Source organism: Pseudonaja textilis, chromosome 2, assembly GCF_049901715.1.
Source record: "Pseudonaja textilis isolate UNSWEBS1 chromosome 2, rPseTex1.2, whole genome shotgun sequence".
Lineage (NCBI taxonomy): Eukaryota > Metazoa > Chordata > Lepidosauria > Squamata > Elapidae > Pseudonaja > Pseudonaja textilis.
In genome coordinates this window covers 227,505,305-227,519,268 of record NC_141991.1, presented here as the reverse complement: position 1 = coordinate 227,519,268, position 13,964 = coordinate 227,505,305, and the positions used below count along the sequence as shown (strand labels likewise).

General features: G+C 39.9%; 1 protein-coding gene across 3 annotated transcripts in view; it reads left to right on the top strand.

The window, feature by feature from the left end:
* The first annotated feature begins 5,563 nt into the window (after nucleotides 1-5,563).
* PIK3R1 (phosphoinositide-3-kinase regulatory subunit 1) overlaps nucleotides 5,564-13,964 on the top strand; it is a 62,223-nt gene continuing 53,822 nt past the window's right edge. The window contains exon 1 of one of the 3 annotated variants that reach the window (XM_026717444.2): nucleotides 5,564-5,721. The gene's annotated coding sequence lies outside the window, so the exon portion shown is untranslated. Of the gene's footprint in view, nucleotides 7,197-13,964 lie in introns of all 3 variants that reach the window. The other 2 variants (XM_087927206.1, XM_026717453.2) reach the window with 2 other exon arrangements.

Sequence of the window (13,964 nt, the reverse complement as noted above, 5' to 3'; positions counted from 1 at the left end):
CAGCCAGAATGGCGAATGCTGAGAATTCTGGAAATTCAACCCTGCAATTCTGGAAAGTGTCCAGTTTTGGGGACACTTTCATTTTGTATTCCCCTTTAATTAACTGACTTGATTCTTAGTGAAATTGCAGAAACACTCATCAAACCTCAGTCATTTGGTGGCAAAAAAAAAAAAAAGACTGGGTCTTATTTTCAGGGAAACACAGATATGTGTGTGTATTTCCCCCAAAATAAGACCCAGTCTTATTTTTTTTGCCACCAAAAAAGGTACCAGGTCTTATTTTTGGGAGAGGTCTTCCACTGACTCATCTTGCAGTGGTGGCACCAACAGCCTGCCCAGCAGGAGCCTGCTGCTGGTCCACTTCTTCTGCAGCCACTTGTCACCACTTGTGCATGTCGCCCCCGGTCTCTGTTTCTTTGTCAGAGGCCTTCAGGAAAGACTTCTGCAGCCGAGATATGGGCTCCAGATTGACGCACATGGAACCCCTCAGCCAGAGCTCTGTTATTGGCTGAAGAGCCCTTTCCTGAACGGCCTCTGACGTGAAATGGAGTGACACGTGTGTCAATCCAGGCCTTGTTACTCAGTTGCAGAGGCCTTTCCAGAAGGCCTCTGACAGTGAAATGAGACTGGAGGGCATCACATGCATCAATCCAGAGTCCTTTTCTTGGCTACGGAGGCCTTTCCTGAAGACTTCTAACCATGAAATAGAGGCCGGGGTTGACGCACACAAACATCGGCATGTGGCTGTAAAAGAAGTGGGCTGGCAAGTGTTGGAGTGTGCAAGGCCTAGTAAGTATGGCAGCTTCATCCCCAAACCCATCCCCACCCTAGCTTAATTTTTACCTGTATGCCTCACTCCACCCTGTGCACCCTGGAGTGGACGGGGGTCTTAACTAGGGCTTATTTGGGGGGGTAGGACTTATATTGGGTAAATATGTGTAAAAAATCAAGCTAGGACTTACTTTCAGTGTAGGTCATATTTTCAGAGAAACACGATGTGTGTGTGTGTGTGTGTGTGTGTGTGTGTGTGTGTGTGTATCTCCAAATCTTCCTTCTATCTGCCACATGATTCTTGGGGGGGGGGGAAACTTTCTTTTATTGTATGCCCAATTTTAAGATTTAAATTTAATCATAACAGAAGATAGGAGAATGACATAAAATACATTGCAATTTCTAGAGGAGGTTCTGGCCAGTCACACTTTATGCTTTCTTTAACAGATAATATATAATAATTTTTAAAAGTGCTTCTTCTGTCACAGATAACTCTAAAAAGTAGACTTTCGTCTCTGTGATTTTTAAACATATACGGGCCTTAATTAACTCTCCGATAATGTGACTTTTGCCTTATTGTGATTCTGTCAGCAGAAAAAGCCTTATATATGACTATGTAAGTCAGATCTCTTATCACCATTTTACAAGGCTAAAAAATAAACACAGATGTCACTCTTCCAGATAAAGTTTGTAGTCAGTGCATTTCATACTTGCACTGATTTATCTAATAAAGGTTTGGATACTGTATTCAGTTATCAGTGTGTAAAATGTTCAGTAGCAGTAATCTCTGAAAACTTCTCAGCATTTCTATCCTGATAAAAAAGATAAGTGAATCTTTATTGTGAAAAGATAACATATGGTAAGTTTCATTAAATGAAACATGAACAGACATTCTATGCTGATCCACTTTCAAACTTTGCTTGTATCTTTGACTGTGCAAATCCATGGTGAGCAGTTGCTATACTGCAGGGTCTTGAGAATTCCTGTGTTTAATAGATGAAAATATATTGATCAAAAGTGACATATTTATTTGTTGCCCAGCCGTAACATCAATGAAGCCATTATGTTCATGCAGAGATCACGCTAACTTTTTTTTTTGGAGTTGAAGGAGCTGTTGACAGCAGCAAGAATACTCTAATGCACAACAATAGAAGGATACTTTGATTCCCACAGCGGAAACATGGCTGCAAAAGTTGATTAAGTTTTATTTTATTATTTATTTTATTTATTTATTTTGTCAAATGCTTACAATAGAAATAAGAATAAACTGTTTAAATACATGAAATAGGAACTAATAATTTGGGATGATAGGCACGATTGTGCGCTTATGCATGCTCCTTGTTAGCAGATATGGCTAAATTGACTGCTTTGGTTAAAGAAAAAGAATAAAATTAATTTTGTTTCTACTTGGAAACCGCTTCTGGACTTTGTGCTTGAGGTGGAAGAAAATGAAACTTTGATTTTGGGTTTTGCTGATTAGATAAGTTGTATGTTATTACATTATTCTACTGTGCTAAGAAGAAGCAGAAGTCAGTGGAGGGTTTTGTTTTTTGGTATTTTATATGCAATTCAAACTTTGAGAACCATGCTACAATTTAATTATGGAGTATCACCTTGCTATAATTTTTTTAAAAACCCACCTCTGAAAGTATGTGGGGTGGGGGTGGACTGCTGCAGCAGTGGTGAGAATTGGCGGTGAACAGTGGCAGTGCTTCCAGCCGCCTGAACAGCGTGTCGCGAGGCCGGGTTCCGGCTGCTTCACAGCTGGCAGCAGATGCTTCAGAATTTCCCTGGTGGTGGCTGCAGGCGATGACGGTGCTTCCCATGAAGTTCCTGCCGCCCGAACTAGCTGATTGGTGGCAGCTGCAGCAGCAGGGGCTCAATCAACCATCGCTGATTCTTGGCTGGCTACATCATGGGACTGCACACTGACTGGGGCCTTAAAGTTGACTACTGAATGGTGGTTGAGCAGCTGGAGCCGTGTTCAGGTGGAAAGAGGGCCCTGCCTACATAAGACACTGGGAAACAGAAGCTCCTAGCGCTGACTTTGCAACGAACTTTCAACCAAAGGACTCAATGATTATTGAGGCTCTGGCCTAAATAAACCTTTCTGTTTCTGTTTAACAGTTCCAGAGTTTCTGTTTTGGCCAGGTCCGGAGTTTGGGCCATTGAGAGAATGACTGTTCCATCTGGGCTACAAAAACCAAAGCAACCAGTAGAGGGTAGCAGAGAACCTGAGTTTTGTGCATTTCTTTACTGTCCTCTAATGGTCATCTAGATTTTTGCTGGGACAGCTATAGCTCTCTTTTTAAAAACTGCTCCTTTTAGTGTTTTGTCAAGACTACTCTGTAATTAAATGTTCCTGACAAGTCTGAGCACCTATCACTCATTCTAAACTTGACCAAAAAAACAAAAACAAAAAGCACTAGTGTTTTAGGTTGTGTAGCACAGACCTTTTCAAAGAGAGCTGACAGTTTTTAGGAAGCAATTGGCCTGTTGCATCATGCTATTAGGGAAGTCTAATTGTGTCTGGTAATGTATCAGACATGGCAAGTCCGTGTTGTAATAAAAAAACCTTTTTTATTCAGCAGGTATAGTATCTGTAGTTTTACCTTTATTTATTTCTGAAATATAATAAGCTGCCCGCTCCTATGTTGTCTCTCTAAGCTGTTTACATACACTCTTATATTAAAAAAAATGAACCATCAACCATCACCCCGAGGGTGGGGTCAAATGGATCCTCAGTTTGGAGTCACTATGCCCCCCCAAGATCTAGTCCATCACCCCCCTTGAAGTCCATTCTTGTGGTGCCAATTTGCCTTGACTGTTAGTAGATCAGATTCTTGTACATGGAATAAATTCATGCTTTTGAATTCTATCTTGGCTCCCAATTTCCTGTACCTGACACAAGCAAGTGGAAAGGTATACTGAGATTCTTCTACAAGAGAATACTATGAAATAAATAGTTGAAAGAGTTTCCTCCCAGCTACACAATAATTTACTAGAGGAATGAACCTAAACTGGTACATTCTTCTAATAAATTATCATCTAATAAATTATCAACTAACTTATTAGAGGAATAAACCCAAAAAGTTCAGAAACTTTTTTCTCAGAGTAGAAATTCTGACATCACAAGAATGCCAGAAAAAAGCAAACCTTTTTTGGATTTGGTAAATACGAAAACTAAGAATGGGGCTTCTGGTTGTGATAAATTAGTATGAGGAAAGTAAAAGAATGAGGAATGTAATAAAGACTGATATATTTTTTTACTGGCCACAAAATTACAGATGTTTAAAGGGCAAGATCCCTTTATCAGATTGTCCACATTTCTCATTAAAAATGAATTTCAATCCAATGTTTTTGGTACTCTACGATAAGTGCACAGAATTGCACACCCTACTGGTCTGTGTAATATTAATATATTCACAGTCATAATGACTTGATGCAATTGAAAATTTACAGTCAAGTCATCTGTACATGTAACTTAAAAGATTTTATCTCATGTTGAATCTGCGCTTTAATACTCTAATACTCTGTGAGATGGTCTTCCATTTTCTTAGATTTATAGAGCTACAGGCCATATTAAAATCAAGCTTTTTGGAATTTGTGTTTTGGGGCCATATTTGCAGAGTAAAGGTAGTCTTCGAGTTACAACCACAACTGAGCCCAACATTTCTGTTGTTAAGTGAGACATTTAAGTGTATTTTGCCCCATTTTACAACCTTTCTTGCCACAGTTAAGTGAATCACTGCAGTTGATAAGTTAGTAACACAATTGTTAAGTCAGTTTGACTTCCCCATCGATTTTGCTTGTCAAAAGGTTGCAAACATTGATCACATGACCTTGGGACACAGCAACGGTCATAGGTATGAACCAGTTGCCAAGCATCTGAATTTTGATCACTTGGGGGATGCCACAAAGGTTGTAACTGTGGAAAAACGGTCAGAAGTCATTTTTTTTCCAGTGATGTTGTAACTTTGAACGGTCAGTTAAAAGGAACAGTTGCAAGTCGAAGACTACCTGTCCCTTCCGGCTGTATTGTACCACACAGGTCACAAAAGCAGATCAGGTAAGGCTATTTTGCTGTCTTCCTGAATTCCACTACGCGAGGAAGTTCAGCTTGCTCCTTTTTTAAAATCCCTAACCCAGGTCCCTTTTCAGTCCCCAAACTTTAAATGCGGAGACAGGCCGCCACAGACACCAACCGATTACTACATTAATGTGATTAAGGCTGAGCGGGGGCGCGCGCACGTGCCTGCCTGCGTTGGAATTTCAGCGCACGAGCTATATATATATATCATATATATATGAAGAAACAAATGCGGACTGGGGTGCAGCGCAATCCCGCATGAAGCAACCGAGGCTCTGGCGTCGCCTTGGCCAGTTCCGTTCCGAGCCTCCAAGGCGAGTGAGAAAGGGCCAAAAGAGAGGTGGCGGAAGAGAGACACCCAAGTATTACGCTTTACAACGCCCTCCCCATCTCACGCCGGCGGGCCCCCTTCTATTACGCCCCACTCCTGGGCCACGACCGCCCTATTTTTTTTTCCCCTGCTGGCCGGGGAAAAAAAAAAGAGGACGGGGGTCGCCGTGCGAGGAAGCAGCAGGCCGAGCCGCTCCGAGCCGGCACCAGCAACCAGCCCGCGGCGGCTCTCAGCCCGCTAGCAGCGCGACAGCCCAGCCAGGCGGGGAGGCGGTGCTTGGGTCCCCAAGGCGCGGAGCGGGTTGGCAGGGGCGACGGAACGGAGGAGGAGCGAATGGCGAGCTGAGAGGGCGGCCAGCCTTTACGCGGCTCGGGCTGCCTTGGCCGGGACGGAGGCGGCGGGAGGGAGCGGCGCGGCTGCGGCAAGCGGCGAAGGCGAAGGTACGGGCGGCTTCTGCAGAATCGCCTCCTTTTCCCTGCCTCGGTGGGGAGGCGCGCGGATCCAGGCTTCGGAGAGCTGGCGGCGGAAGGTGAGGTGGGTTCCGCGGGTATCTGGGCGGCCTAGCGAGGGCAACGCCAAGAGGACTGGGACGCTGCGCGCCTGGGCAATATCCTGCGCGGTTCAGCGAGGCCTCTTGCAAGCCCGGGGCTGGAAGGGGCGCGCGAGGCCGCGGGCTTCGCTGCTGCTGCTGCTGCTACTGGCAGCTTCTCCCCGCGACGGGCTCGGGGCTGCAAGCGCGACGCGTGGAAAGCGGCTTCCTATTCCTGCCTGCCTGCCTGCCTGCCTCTTCCCCCCCACCCCCCGCCCGCGCTTTGCTGAGCATTGCTGAGCAGAGGAAGTTCCAGGAGCCGCTACAAGCGCTGGAGCCCGACCTGCATGGGGTTCCGTGGAGTCCCCGGGCCCTGCGGCTTGGACGCGGAGGCGGTTCGTGAAGAAAATGTGCTTAAGCGTTTAGCCGCCGTCATAATGGTTGCGTTACCTGGCATCTCGTAACCCCAGGCACGCGGGACTGCCAGAGACTGCGGGCAGACGGCTCTGGCAGCCCAGGGGAAGATATTGCAGGAATGCCCACATTCAACACGTTTTTTCCTGTCCACCGAAGATAATACGTCCTGACCGCAGTCACTGTAAATTTGCCCTGAATTGCAACACGAGTAGGCGAACTGTTGAAAAGGCTGTTGAATCCGATAAATTTCTGAGCGTCTCGAGTTTTTTGGCTCTTTAGTTCAAGATAGACATTAATTGCCCTTCTAATATTATCTACCGTTTCCCCGTTCTTTTTATCCAATGCATCCCGTCTGAGCACCAGTGGCGAGGAAACTCATTGCCAGCTTATTAAGTTTTATTGTTATTATTACTACTATTTTTAGCAATCCAGAAGTGAGTGTCCATTCTTCCTTGCCTAGAAACAGTCTGCAGGGGAAGTGTTAGACTAGTAAATGCTAAATAAAGCTTGGTACTAAAATTGCACACAACTGCAACCATCACAATTGGGGGCTGTGGGCGGAAAAGATTTGATTGCTGCTGGGTACATGGAGGTGCCATGGGTTGAATCAATAGCAGTGATATTTTAGGAGGCCTGTGTAAATTTCAGTGAAAAAGCCTAGTGAGCTGTTGAGAGAACTTCTTGTGCTGCTGAGAACACTGCTTTGTCTTTCGTTTCTTTATTAATGGCATTTGGGAAGAATAGCTCTTATTAAGGAGTATTGTGACTTTCTTGGAAATCAGAGTGTCTGGTTCTGAAAAGAACAAATGAGTGGTTGAAGGTTTTGAGCGCATGGGAGGGACAAAAATCTGGTGGGTTTTTAATGCCAAATTCTTCTTCCCAACCACTGGAATAGCTGCATGTGTAAAATTGTGTCTGACAACTGTGAGGCAAGCAGTTGTGATACCAGTTCTGGCCAAAAATCTTTGGAAAGCAAGCGGCCTCTCACACTGTTTTGGCTGTTAGGAGACCCAGTGACTCTACATCTGTGGCACATCTTGTGATGACTGTGGAATAAAGTATGTATAAGCTAACTTTGTTGGCAAAAACTAAACATTAAAAGGATAATTTAAACTGTATGTAATTAATTGTATGATAAAGCAGATTGCTGGGATTCATGGTTATGTTTACTCCTGAGAAATCGCACATCAATAACAAGACAAATAAATTGCCTTGTGACACTTTAAAAAAATCACTGGAATGAAATTTAAGTAGTACATGGTTCCTAATTTATTGTATTCTATTTTATTTTATTGTAGAAATAATTAAAATTCAGTTCTGAATTCAAAGCATATTGATGTAAATGAAAGTTGATTGACTTGAATAGGAGTTATGCTTAAAATAAACTCAGAATTGGGATGATTTTAAATTTTGATTAATTATCCACTTTCCGGCATATATATTCATTGTTTTGATACAACTTTTTCTTCTGATTGCTGATTTTTTTATTATAACTTTGCAGGCTCCAGAAAGCTCTGGAAACTATATTAGATTAAATTATGAGTACAGTCATAGGAAAACGTTTTAAGCTGAGTGCAACAACTAAAAATTTAAGTGCAACTTTTTGCTTTCAGGATGACAAATGCAAAATGTGTAGTGAATTGAAAAAAAATACTTTAAGCAAAGTCAAGTATGTTAATATAGTTTGTGTTATTGAGCTGTCATTTACTAAATCAGAGATTGGACAACTATTTATCTGAAATGGTATAGGGTCACTTCCTTGAGCAGGGGGGTTGGAGGTCCCTTTGAATTCTGTTATTTTGTTCTGTTCTATCATAATTTTAAGACCTCTGATGTGGAAGTAACTACTTTGGATATGTATAATATTTTTAAAAATATGAAAAATATGTTAATATTTCCCTGGTGTGAACAGTTAACGCAATTTTGTGTTTGTCTTCTCGGAAATAGGTTTGGCTAAGTTCGCTGGGATTCATAATCAGGAAAATAGATTAAGATTGCAGCCTTAATCTGGTGGCGTTATATTGATTTCTGTTGCATTCTGGTTTTTTGGGGGGCGGTGGGGATAAGCAGAGCTTTTCAGAGATGCAACTGGATGATCTTCATGACTTGGGATCACGTTAACTGCAGATATTTAAAATGTGAGCCATATTTATTTAATGGAGGCTCTGTGTATCTCTGACTATTCTAAACCCATAATCCTACATGTATTATCTGGCATTCGTGTATATGAATAAGCTGTGTAAAGACTTCTATAATTAATCAGTTCTAGACAGTTTATGTAATCATAGCTATAGGCAATAGCTTAGGTTTGGATTAAATAGGATAGGTCTGTGTGTCCTCCTTCAAAAACTTCTGATTTGTTTTCTAAATATTAGGTCATGTAAATGTGCTTAGGCAGAGTACTTCAGCATATCTCCAGAAGCAGAACATTGATACCGAGGCTATTGCCCAACTGGGCTTGTCACGCGAAAGTCACTTTCCTCTCTGATAGACTGCAGACAAGATAGTGCTGCAAAGCTGATAGTTTGGCCAGTATTGCCAGCTGTGCTAAATACTACTATATAGAAATAAAGTTGAAGAACCAGAGAGGAGTTGTACAAGAGAATGATGGTAACTTCTATGGGCAAACAGCAGAAAAGGAAATCTTTCATAATAGCTCACAGTGAGTTAGATATTCGATATTTTCATAGTAATGAACGTATTAAACTTTACCATGGGTGATTGGGTGTAAGAAAGTATTTGTACCTAAGAAAGTAAAATACATTCTTTTTCCGTATTATGTATCATTAATCCCAATGGGTTAGAGCTTCTGATAAACCTTGTTTATATTATAATAATCCTTTTATGTTTTAATATGTGGGGGACTGAATTGTATCCTACACTAGCACATTAGGGGACAAAACCCGAGTAATCAGTTTTTGTAGTTTAGAGAAACTATTTGACTATCAGAATACATATGGCTACAAAAATAAACTGAGAATATCTCCTGACACCCCTATTGAACCCAAAACTATTTCTCATTAAGATAATAAATATTTCAAAACAATTTGGAATATTTGGGCAAGTGTTAATTTTCTGGTACATAGTGTACGCATATTAAGTTGAACGTTGGCAGTATTCCAACATCTCAAGGCAAGATATATTTAAAAGTATATTTTCTGGTTTGCTGCAGAAGTTAGGAAGGAAAACAGTACAGTTAAAATGACTTCAGAACAATTTAATTCATACTTAGATATTTTCACCCCTTGTGTCCAGTTTTTGTCATGTTATAGTGTGGAAGTTCTAAAATAAGCAATGGATTGATAACCTTTCAAATTAATGTGAAATATTTTGGTGGTGTGCTTTAAGATAAGATACAACTTTAATCATGAGTTCCAAAACACTGAAATATTCTCCAAGATTCAGAGTTTAATATAAAAGAATTATTATATGATAAGTATATCATATTTGAGTGTGCCTGCATGCACACTTGTGTAAATTTTTTTAAAAAAATCTAAGATTTCAGTGGTGCTTTGGTCTCAATACTTCTCTATACGTTACTGCCACTGGATTCTTTTGGTACACAGTTTGCCGTTATGCATAAGTCTAAATAAAATACTCTCAGGCAGTGTCTGGAAATGGGCAGAAGTAACTTATTTTAATAATGCATGTTAATTCTTTCAGTTGGAAAGCATAGAAAAACAATGGAAAGGACCTATTGAAAAGAAACTCTGCAATGCACATGGATAATTACTGGTGACTTATTTAGATTAAGAAGGTAAACACAGTAAGGAGAGAAGGACAATAGGTACATTTAAAGAAGACAATTTGCTGTTCAAAGTAACACTAGTTTTGGCAGGCCCTGTTTGTTTTGATTTTCTGTAAGAAACTTTTCAGTAGTGTTGAATAGATGGTGGTTGGTACAGAAGTACTTCCTGATATTTTGTATTAATAGGACTTTTTTCTAGATGTAATCGCTTGGAGAGGTAGGGTGGTATAGTGGTTAAAGTACTGAATTAGAGCTAATTTCTAATTAATTTCAGGTGATGGAGCTTTGGGGCAATTAATTTCTCCCAGCCCAAATTGCTTTAGAGAGCTGATTTAAGAAACATTGGAGGAGAAAGTGTTGTGTACCAGCAGTCCTTGATTTACAAACATAATTGAACCCAGAATTATGGTCATAAGTTGCGGCAATTAAGTGGGTCGCCACATGACCACACCTAATTTTCTGACCTTTTTTGCAGCAATAGTTAAGCAAATGCCACAGTTGTTAAATGAATCTATTATCCCCAATGAGTGTTTTTTGCCAGAAATGGGAAATAAATGCTAGAAATTCAGAAATCACTGAAAATGTGACTGTGGGATATTGTAAGGGCCGTGAACGTGAGCGGTAGCCAAGTGCCCAAATGCAAATATATGATTGTGGGGTGAGAGGTGGTGGCTATTGGAACTTCGAAATTGGGTTGTAAGTACCTTTTGGAGAATTTGTCATAATTTTGAATGGTTGCTAAACAACCAGTTGTTAAGTAGAGACTGTCTGCTGCCTTGAGCTATTAAATGAAAGGCATATAACTGCTGCATCCGAATGGTGAATGTAATTGTTTTAGGTTTTACAAAAAAAAAGGATAATAAATGGCAATATGGGAAAGTTAACTAATAATTATTGCCCATTCTCCCCAAATCTGCATTTCACTGGAGTTGCAGGTGAAGATAATGAAAATTAAAAGCTATTATGATTGACCTATGGATTATAATTTGAAGTTATTTTTCCATTTTAGCATGACTGATCAATGCAGATTCATAAAAATAACATCTGTCTTCAGTTGAACTTGATGGATGCAACCAGTTAGATAACTTGAAAGCAAGACAGAGGGTTTTGCTGTTCCAGCCTTTTAGAATCTCTGTGCCTTTCTTTGTGTGTGTGTATTTACCTACTAGTCTAATGTAGCATTTCCTGGAGGTCCCCCATCCTAGGACTGACCCTGCTTAGCTTTTTAGCCAGGTAAGATCAGCCAGGTGCTGCCACCTGCTGGGACACAAAACAGGAAACTATAGAAACATTTCCACTGAATATTAATAATTCTGACTTACATAAATGTATCTCCAGAGTTATTCCCTGGTGTTACTGTTCTACCTTTAGCATTGTTGTTGCTTATGAATCAGTGATAAACAAATAATTATTAAGTATTGCATTTCTCAATGACAGTGTCAAAAACAGTGCTGGACTTTGCAGTATTCATATACCTGCAAACCATGCATTAAAAGTATGGACGAAATGGTCATGGATTTTTTTCTCCAATAAAAATAATTTTGTTTTGCTTTTATATTTTGTTTGTCTATGACATACTGTTGAAATTTTTCCTAGCCTGGTCTATAACTTTTTTCAGTATTCCATAATCAATCAAATCAGTGGGTTTTTAAGATTCACCGAAATTTTCTTCAAATGCTACTACTTTGTAGGTGTGAATAAGCATACATAGGTGTGCATATGACTGCATATGGTGGATGGCTCAGTGGTTAGATGAATGGATAGATACATGACAAATGAATATATAAAAAGATAGGGAGGATGGCTTCATCTAAGGAGAAACAGTTGTATAGAAACCATGCTGCATCTCAAAAGTTTCATCTCAGAATAACAAGACATATTTGCACAGATGCCAAATGTTAAAAATGTTATTCTAATCTAGGAAAAAAGAGTGACTCTATAGTTCTATGGGTTTTTCTTAGTACAGCTCTGGGGAAAGATTACCAGAGAAAAGAATACTAATAGCAATATAGCATTTCTTTAAGATAAAGGCCCTAGCCATAGTAGTGAAATTTGACAAGAAACTATATTAATATTTTCGTTGTTATAGTGTAATAAAAATATAAAAGCTATTAAGTATGATTCAAGGCAAATGATTCTCTCACTGTGTATTGTTCTTGGATGTACATGCAAAAGGAGAAATGTCAGTTTGATGGTCAAGCACAGATGACCAATGAAGATATGGATTACTGTAATCATATTGTATTGATTAATGATGAATAGGCTGATATAGTTATATTTGTTGTTTGGAATTATCCATTTCTGTGGCGAACAGGCTGCCTACATGTAGAGAATTGTTGGCCTTGACAGTTTCATGGTTTAGTAGAAAAATTCCAGTCTTTGAAAAAGACATGAAGTAGAAGCTATTTGGTCCCTGTTAATATAAACTGCTGTCTACATCTCTTGTGTCAGTGCAAAATAACATCATCATAAAATATGTTGTCTTAATTGTCAGTCCTTACCCTTCTCTTGTAGTCATTCATTGCCCAGATTGCAAATGTGTCTAATTTATAAGCAAGTTGATTGGTTTCCTCCTCTGATTTCATTGCCATTTTTCTTGTCAATATCTCATCATCCTGTTGAAAACATTCACCAATCAGTATATATGAGGTGAAGCGGGTATTCTATACTTTTGAAATTTATATTTATATTTAAAATTATATGGAATAAGGAAACAATTGGGAATACGGTAACCCATTACAAATATGTACTTAACAAAAATTAAAAGTTATCTGAGCAGTGCCAAACATATTTTAATTTTTTGTACTTCATTCTATATTTTTAGTAGGTAGGGTGCAAAAAACCCAAAACTAAAATATCCAAGGAGAAGGAGTCCACATAAAATAAATTTGCATTTGCTCCGGGAAGTTGAATTACCCAAAAGGAGTTGAAGTGGGTAAAAGAAGAAGCATATACAAAACTCCAGTACTGAAAAATTACCGATAGAATTCTAGGGCTCCATTGCTGGTTTCAAAATGGTTAAGAACTGTATCTGGTTTTTTTTAAAAAATCAGAAATGTAAATGCAGACATAGTTAAAAGAGGAGAGAGAACAAGGCTACAGGCAGCTCAAGCAAATATTTGTCCTCATTCTATTTACTTGCATTTCAATAGATCCCATGGATAGAAAAGGGCAGAGGCCTAATCATCCTACCAAATTTGAGCATCCAAATCACTTATGAATTATTTATTCAAATTAATTGCATCTCCAGTGCAATTTGGATTCCATAATTGAGCCCATAACCACGATTGTAAGTTGTGAGGATCGCTAAGTGGAAACTGGCAAAAAATGCCAAAACTTGCAGTCACTTATCTTGGACAATTCAAACAACCATAAATGTGAGCTAGTTGCCCAAAATACAATCATGTGACCACAAGGGCCCCCCGAGGGGGTGCCATCAGAACTGTGAAACTGGGTCATCAGTAGCGTTAGGAAGATCTGTCATAACTTTTAATGGTTGTTAAGTGACTGGTCATTAAGTGAGGATTCTGTGTGTGTGTGTGTGTGTGTGCATGCACACGCACATACATGTACACATGCAGTGCAGAAACATGGTAAATAATTTTCCAAAACTCAATACATTTTCCAATTATTTTGAGCTATTGTATTTTAGAATATTGAAGAGTGTGCTGCAGCTACGTGTAAAAGATCTTCATACAAGACTTTAAAAGTTGTCCAAGTATGCCCTTTCTTTTCTTCAGATAAAAGGGGTAATGTGGTCTGGGTTCTTCTATTTCTATTACTTTGGAAGCTTAAAGTGTGGTTGATTTCAAAAATTGAGTGGGTGGGATAAGGGGTAGGTGCAGTGGTGCGATTCAACCGGTGTAACAACCAGTTCAGTGACTGCACGCTTTGCACGTGTGCACACCATTTAAAAAAAACATTTTTAGCGATAATACTTACCTTCTATTTCAGCCCTGGTGAGTAAAACAGCTGAGGCGCAGCAAAACCACTCTGCCACGCAAATCAGCTGTGCTCCAAAACAAGGAAATAAAGCACAGGGAAGAGCAGGGGAGGGTGGGTGGGACCAAATGATCAC